Below are 7613 nucleotides of genomic sequence, written 5' to 3' on the forward strand. Positions count from 1 at the left end.
GTTTCTTCTTTTTCTCCAGTGATTTTAATTCTTTTTCGTCTGGGTTTTAATCCCATCTTTGGCATTTTGCTGTGAACATTTTGTCCCCATATCCATTGGAAATTGTATTAACTGTTGAGGAGAACAAAGTGGAATCCCAAGGTATGTGATATATTGATAGGATTTCACTGGTTGGCTTTTAATTTGTCCAGGTTTATCGCCATAATGCTTCTGCTCTTTAACCACTTGAATCAGAATGAATTGAGTTGTTTTCTGGGTCAGGTTCTCTTTTTGAGTCCAAGGTTTTTTAGTGGATTCAGTATCAGGTACAAAGGAAATTGAGGGAGGTAAAGAATAATCTTCCCTTTGTTCATTATCACAGGGATCACTCAGTCTATTTTCATTAATGTGAGGAAAGCTGGGAGACTCTAGAAACATCAGTTGAACTTCAAATTCTCCTTGTTTCTTTCTCTCCTGAGACTTAGAATCAGGGTTCTCTGTGGTTTCCCAAGTCTCAATGCCAGGGTAAGACACTGGTTTATGAAGTTGCCTGACCAAACCAGGAGCCTGTTTTTTTAGCAACAGTTTTCTCTCTGCACTCTGGCGCAACAAGACTTTGAAGGTGGTCAACCTCAGTTTGAAGCAGCTCATTTTTAGCAACAAGTTTATCCGATTTTTCTCCTGTTTCCCTCTCAAAGGCTAACGATGACTTCAGCACTACATTTCAAAACAGTAGATTCAACATCAGAAATCCATTCATGACTTCCCTGTCACCACTCCATCCGAATGTCTGTGCACTCACTGTGACCTGAGAGAAACCTCAGGCACGTGGAAAAGGGCAGATAAAGAAAAAACAGATGGGTCCAGCAGAAGTGATGCTGCTTCTGTCAAAAGCAGAGCAGAGACCGAAAGCACTTTAGGAAGTTGCTTACAGAAGCACTTGTGCATTCCAAGTTACAGCTCAGGAGTCTCAGTGACTTGTCCAACATGAGAGTTTCTTTTCCATTTCTCAACCCCCAGATTCCTCAGGAGTAGGAAACTGGAAACACTGACTGAGAAAAGCTCCATTCCTTCCTAATAATTGTGCTTTGCCCTTCCCATTTGACAGCGTTCTTGGAAATGTGCTGCTGTGATCTGGATCTGTGAGCAGCCCTGACCTCCCAGAGCACTCATCCAATGGCAGGAATACCCCACCTGGCTCCTGCTGGGGTTCTTGCCACCACGACCCAGTATGGGTCAATGGAATGGGGAGCAGGGCGGTGGGACCAGTAAGGGCCAGTTAAGGGGGTTGGGGGCACTTCAGCATCTCCATCAAGGTCAGACCAGTACAGAGCAGCATAGACCAGTATAGATCGGTATAGACCAGTATAAACCAGTATGGACCAGTATAGACCAATATGGGTCACTGGAATGGGGAATGGGGCAGTGGGACTGATAAGGATCAGTTAAGGGGCTTGGGGGCACTTCAGCATCTCCATCAAGGTCAGACCATTATAGACCAGTATAGACCAGTGTAGACCAGTATAGACCAGTATAGACCAGTATAGACCAGTAAAAAACCAGTACGGACCAGTATGGACCAGTATGGACCAGTACAGGTCACTAGAACAGCGAGCAGGGTGGTGGGACCAGTAAGGACCAGTTAAGGGAGTTGGGGGCACTTCAGCATCTCCATCAAGGTCAGACGAGTACAGACCGGTACAAACCAGTATGGACCAGTATAGACCAGTATAAACCAGGGTAGAGCAGTATAAACCGATATAAACCAGTACGGGTCACTGAAACAGGGAATGGGGTGGTGGGACCAGTAAGGACCAGTTAAGGGGGTTGGGGGAGCTTCATCATCTCCATCAAGGTCAGACCAGTACAGACCAGTATAAACCAGTATAGACCAGTATGGACTGGTATAGACCGGTATAGACCAGTATAAACCAGTATGGACCAGTACGGGTCACTGGAACGCGGAATGGGGTGGTGGGACCAGTAAGGACCAGTTAAGGCAGAACTCAGCTGGGACTTAGTGGTTTGCGGGTGGGCGTGTCCCTTCTTTAGGTGGGCGTGGTCTCTCCCTGGTGGGCGTGTCCCATCCCAAGGTGGCCATAGCCTCTGCAAGTGGGCGTGTCTTTTGCATCCTCTCCCCCTCCCTGAACTGGGAGCTCAACTGGGACTTACTGGGGTTTGGGTGGGCGTGTCCCCTCCCAATGATGGACCCACTTTCAGCCCCTCCCTCCACCTTTAAGGGCCCCCCCAAAGCCCCTCCCCCCCTTCCTGCACCTCCACAACCCTCAGGGTCTCTCCTGTCCCTTCCCCACCCTCAGGGTCCCTTCCTTCCCCTCCCCCCAGTGAACCTGCTACCCCTCCCCCACTCTCAGGAGCCCTCCCTGCCCCTCCCCCACCTTCAGGGGCCCGCAGGACCCCTCCCCCAACCTCAGAGACTCTCCTGCCCCTCCCCGAGCCTCGGGGAACTTCCTACCCTTCCCCCATCCTCAGGGACCCTCAGGGCCCCTCCTTCACTTTCGGGGTCCCTCCCTGCCCCTCCCCAACCCTCAGGACCCTCCTGCCCCTCCCCCCACCTCGGGGTCCCTCCTGCCCCTCCACCACCCTCAGGGACCCGCCTACCCCTCCCCCACCCTCAGGGACGGTCCTGCCCTTCCCCCACCCTCAGGAAACCTCCTGCCCTTCCCCCATGTTCAAGGACCATCCTGCTCCATCCCCACCCTCAGTGTTCCCTCCTTCCCCTCCCCCCCCCCACTGGGGCCGTTACTGGTCCCTTACTGGTCTGTACTGGGAAGGGAGAGGGGAGGGGCCGCCCCCTCGAGGCCCCTCCCCCCCGTGACATCACCGGGTCCCAAAAATAGCCCCGGGGGCCCAAACTGGAGGGGGGACCTGGAGCCGCTCCCAGTGTGACCAGTTCAGGTACCGGGAGGGACTGGGAGGGAACTGGGAGGGACTGGGAGGGACTGGGAGGGGGCAGGGCTTCCCCCGCTCCCCCCCCTCCGTGTCCTTGGGGTGACCTTGGGGAGGGAGGGGGATGGACCGCTCCCAGTGGCTCCCAGTAGCTCCCAGTAACCCCAGTAATGCCTCTGGTATCTCCAGTGACCCCCCCAGTAACCCCAGTGACCCCCCCAGTAGCTCCTAGTAGCTCCCAGTAACCCCAGTGTCTATCCCAGTAGCTCCCAGTAACTCCCAGTAATCCTAGTGTCCACCCCAGTAACTCCCAGTAACCCCAGTGTCCACCCCAGTAGCTCTCAGTAACTCCCAGTAAGCCCCCCAGTAGCTCCCAGTAACTCCCAGTAACCCCAGTGACCCCCCCAGTAGCTCCCAGTAACCCCAGTGTCCATCCCAGTAACCCCAGTGACCCCCCCAGTAGCTTCCAGTAGCTCCCAGTAACTCCCAGTGTCCCCCTCAGTGCCTCCCAGTATGTCCCAGTTTAACCCAGTTCCCCCCCCGTGGGCCCTGGGCCGGGTGGGGGAGGGGCTGGCTCACATTTCCATGGCAACATCCCTTTCCCTCTGGCCCAGTTTCTCCCAGTTCCTCCCAGTTTAACCCAGTTTTTCCATATTTTTCCCCATTTTTCCACATTTCCCCCCATTTTTCCCAGATTTTCCCCCATTTTTCCACATTTTCCTGAATTTTTCCCCCTTTCCCCCCCATTTTCCAGATTTTTCCCAATTTTCCTACATTTTCCTTGATTTTTTCCCATTTTTACCCCATTTTCCCAGATTTTTCCCCATTTTCTCCAGATTTTCCCAGATTTTCCCCCCATTTTCCCCATTTTTCCCCATTTTTTCCACATTTTTCCCACATTTTCCCAGATTTTCACACATTTTTCTCCAGATTTTCCCAGATTTTTTTTCCCATTTTTTCCACATTTTCCCCGATTTTTTATCACATTTTTCCAAGATTTGCCCAGATTTCTTCCCCCATTTTCCTGGATTTTTCCCAGAATTTCCCATATTTTCCCCATTTTTCCAAAATTTTTTTTATCTTTCCCCATTTTTCCCCATTTCCTGGATTTTCTCCCATTTTTTCCACATTTTCCCGGATTTTTCCTCATTTTTCCCAGATTTTCCCAGATTTTTCCCCATTTTTCCCAGATTTTCCCAAGATTTTTTCCCATTTTTTTAAATCTTTCCCCTTTTGTCCTCATTTTCTGGGATTTTTTCCCATTTTTCTCCATTTCCCCTCATTTTCCCCAGAATTTCCAGCATTTCCCCCCCCAGTTTGTCCCCATTTTCCCAGATTTCTCCCAGATTTTCCCAGATTTTTCCCTATTTTTTCCCCATTTTCCCGGATTTTCCCCAGATTTGTCCTCCACTTTTCCCAGAATTTCCCACATTTTCCCAGATTTTTCCCACATTTTTTCCCATTTTTCCCACATTTTCTCAGATTTTTCTCCAGATTTTCTTCCAGATTTTCCCAGATTTTCCCAGATTTTCCCCCATTTTTCTTGATTTTTCCCGATTTTCCCCATTTTTCCGGATTTTTCCCATTTTTTCCCATTTTCACACATTTTTCTTCATTTTCCCCCATTTTCACGGATTTCTCCTCATTTCCCCCATTTTCCCACAGTTTTTCCCAATTTTTTCACATTTTCCCAGATTTTTCCCCATTTTCCCCATTTTCCCCAGATTTTTCCCCATTTCACCCCCATTTTCTCAGATTTTTCCCCATTTTCCCACATTTTCCCAAATTTTTTCCCACATTTTCCCAGATTTTCTCCCTATTTCCCCAGATTTTTCCTCATTTTTCCCATTTTTTCCCAGATTTTTTCCCAATTATTTTCCCCATTTTCCCAGATTTCCCCCCTTTTTTTCCCACATTTCCCCGGATTTTTTCCCAATTTCCCCCCATTTGCCATGATTTTTCCCACATTTTTTCCACATTTTCCCAGATTTTTCCTCATTTTCCCCCATTTTTCTCAGATTTTTTTCCCCATATTTCCAGATTTTCCCAGAATATTCCCCATTTTCCCCCCATTTTTTCCCTATTTTCCCAGATTTTTCCTATTTTTTCCCCTTTCCCCCCCCATTTTTTCCACATTTTTCCCAGATTTTCTCCCATTTTCCCCAGAATTTCCCAGGGTTTTTCCCAATTTTTCCCCATTTTCCCAGTTTTTTCCCAATTTTTTCCCCATTTTCCCGGATTTTTTCTCCATTTCCCCCCATTTTCCCAGATTTCCCCCCATTTTTCCCACATTTTCCCAGATTTTCACACATTTTTCCCCATTTTCCCCCTTTTTTCCCTCATTTTTCCATATTTTCCCATATTTTTCCCCATTTTCCCCAGAATTTCCCACATTTTCCCCCATTTTTCCCCAGTTCCCTGGATTTTTCTCACATTTTTCCCAGAATTTTCCGCAATTTCCCCATTTGCCCACATTTTCCCAGATTTTTTCACCATTTTCCTGATTTTCCCCCCATTTTTCCCACATTTTCACAGATTTTTCTCCAGATTTCCCCCACATTTTTCCCCCACATTTTCTTGGATTTTTGGGTCCCCAGTTTTCCAAATTTCCCAAATTTCCCCAGTGGGAAAAAATGGGGGGAAAAAACCAGGAATTTGGGGGAAAATGGGGAAAAATTGGGGAAAAAAGTGGGAAATTTGGTGAACACGAATGAAAAATTGGGAAAAATGGGGGAAAATTTGAGAAAAAAGTGGGAAATTTGGGGAAAATTGATAAAAATGGGGAAAAATGGGGGGAAATTTAGGAAAACTGGGGGGAAATCCGGGAAAATGTGGAAAAACGGGGGAAATTTTGGGGAAAAAGTCAGAAATTTGGGGAAATGGGGGATTTTGAGGGGAAATGGAGGGAAAACTGGGAAAAAAGTAAGAAATTTGGGGAAAATGGGTGAAAAATCAGGAAAAATGGGGGATAATTGGGAAAAATTAGGGGAAATTTAGGAAAAAATTGGGGAAAAATGGCAGAATTTGGGGAAAATGGGGAAATTTGGGAAAAATGGGGTGAATTGAGAAAAAAATGGGGGAATTTGGGTAAAATTGGATGAAAAATTGGGGAAAGTTGGGAAAAATGGGGGGAAATTTGGGGAAAATGGGAAAAAATGGGGGAAATTTGGGAACAATGGAAGGAATTTGGAAAAAAAATGGGGAAAAATTGAGAAAAATGGGGAAATTTGGGAAAAATTGGGGAAATGGGGGGAAAATTGGGGAAAGAGTGGGAAATTTGGGAGAAATGGATGAAAAACTGGGAAAAATGAGGGGAAATTTGGGAAAAACTTGGGTGTCCCCACCAGGTTCGGCCCCGCCATGGCCTCGATAGCCCCGGGATCAGGTGAGACCCCTACCCCATGCCCTGACCCCTCCCCCTCCCCGAGGTCACTGCCCAGACCCCCCGAGTCCAGGCTGTCACCCCTCCCCCACCCCGTGGCCCCTCCCACACTTTATGGTCCCTTCCCCATTCTGTGGCCCCTACCCCATTCTGTAGCCCCTACCCCACTCTGTGACCCCTCTCCCACTTCATGGCCCCTCCCCCACTCTCTGACCCCTCCCCCACTCTATGGCCCCTCATCCACTTTATGGCCCCTTCCCCACTCTCAAACCCTTCCCCCACTTTATGGCCCCTCCCCCACTCTGTGGCTCCTCCCCCACTCTGTGACCCCTCCCCAATTCTGTGACCCCTCTCCCACTCTGTGACCCCTCCCCCACTTTACAGCCTCTCCCCCATTCTGTGACCCCTCCCCCACCGACAGCTTCTCCCTGCAGAGAGAACAGCCAACACACTATTTCACTTCTCACTTTAACAAAGCTCTTTTCTCCTTCAAGCCCCTCAAAGGCGCCAAGGCCACATAGGAGGCCACACACAAACAGTACTTCTCTTCCCACTTGACTACACCTTCTCCCTCACTGTTCTACAGGGAACACCAGGAATCTGCTCGCAGAGGCCTCTCCTTTCCCATCAGTAGCTCAGCACAAGGAGTTAAAGGAGCTCAAGCCTTAGGCCACAAGAGCTGACCGCGAGGAAACTTTGGGAGCAAACTAATGCTGCTAACACGGACCCTGCTGAATCCAGCACACAATCACAGAATCCAAGAGTCCTTCAGCTTGGAAAAGACCTCCAAGCTCACTGAGTCTTGTGCAGCCCCTCCCCGACTGCCCGCAGGGAATGGATGATGCTTTGCACAAGCACCAAAAGGAATGTTGTGAAAGCCATGGCCTGCAGGAGGACACAGAGAAGGGCTTGGTTGGGGCTGGGAAGGAGGGAACTGGCACTGGGGGAGCGGGGATGGAGCCTCGGGGATGTGGCGCAGCAAGGACAGGGGCCCAGGCAGTTGGCAGGCAGCAAGGCCTCACCCCCTGCCCCAGCAGCAGCACCGGGCCCTGCCCAAGGCGCTCCTGCCAGGGGCTGGGCCCTGCAGGCAGGGGCAGAACCCACTCCCTGGGGCGGTCTTGCTGCCCTGGCCCTCGTCCGGCCCAGCCTCTCCCTGTGTGCGTGCTCCCCACAGCACAGGCTGCACTGGGCAGCATCCCCTGATGGGCCCTGCAGAGCTGCCCCACGGGGACACTTCCCTTTTATGTCACAGGTGCCACAGCCTGTCCCAGCCAACCCTGCCCATTGTCCCCACCCCGGCTCAGTGACTCACAGTGGCCCCTGGCAACCAAAGAACCAAAGCCCC

At 50.0% G+C, this 7613-nt stretch overlaps 1 long non-coding RNA gene across 1 annotated transcript; it reads left to right on the forward strand.

Moving 5' to 3' along the window:
- Window positions 1-2810: 2810 nt before the first annotated feature.
- Window positions 2811-7058, forward strand: LOC127481342 (uncharacterized). The gene is made up of 3 exons (XR_007908197.1): window positions 2811-2895; window positions 6234-6271; window positions 6855-7058. It is a non-coding gene; the product is annotated as an uncharacterized LOC127481342 (long non-coding RNA).
- The last annotated feature ends 555 nt before the right edge of the window (window positions 7059-7613 follow it).

This window comes from Manacus candei, unplaced genomic scaffold (assembly GCF_025592945.1).
Source record: "Manacus candei isolate 608988 ecotype Guabito, Panama unplaced genomic scaffold, ASM2559294v1 h1tg000078l, whole genome shotgun sequence".
NCBI lineage: Eukaryota > Metazoa > Chordata > Aves > Passeriformes > Pipridae > Manacus > Manacus candei.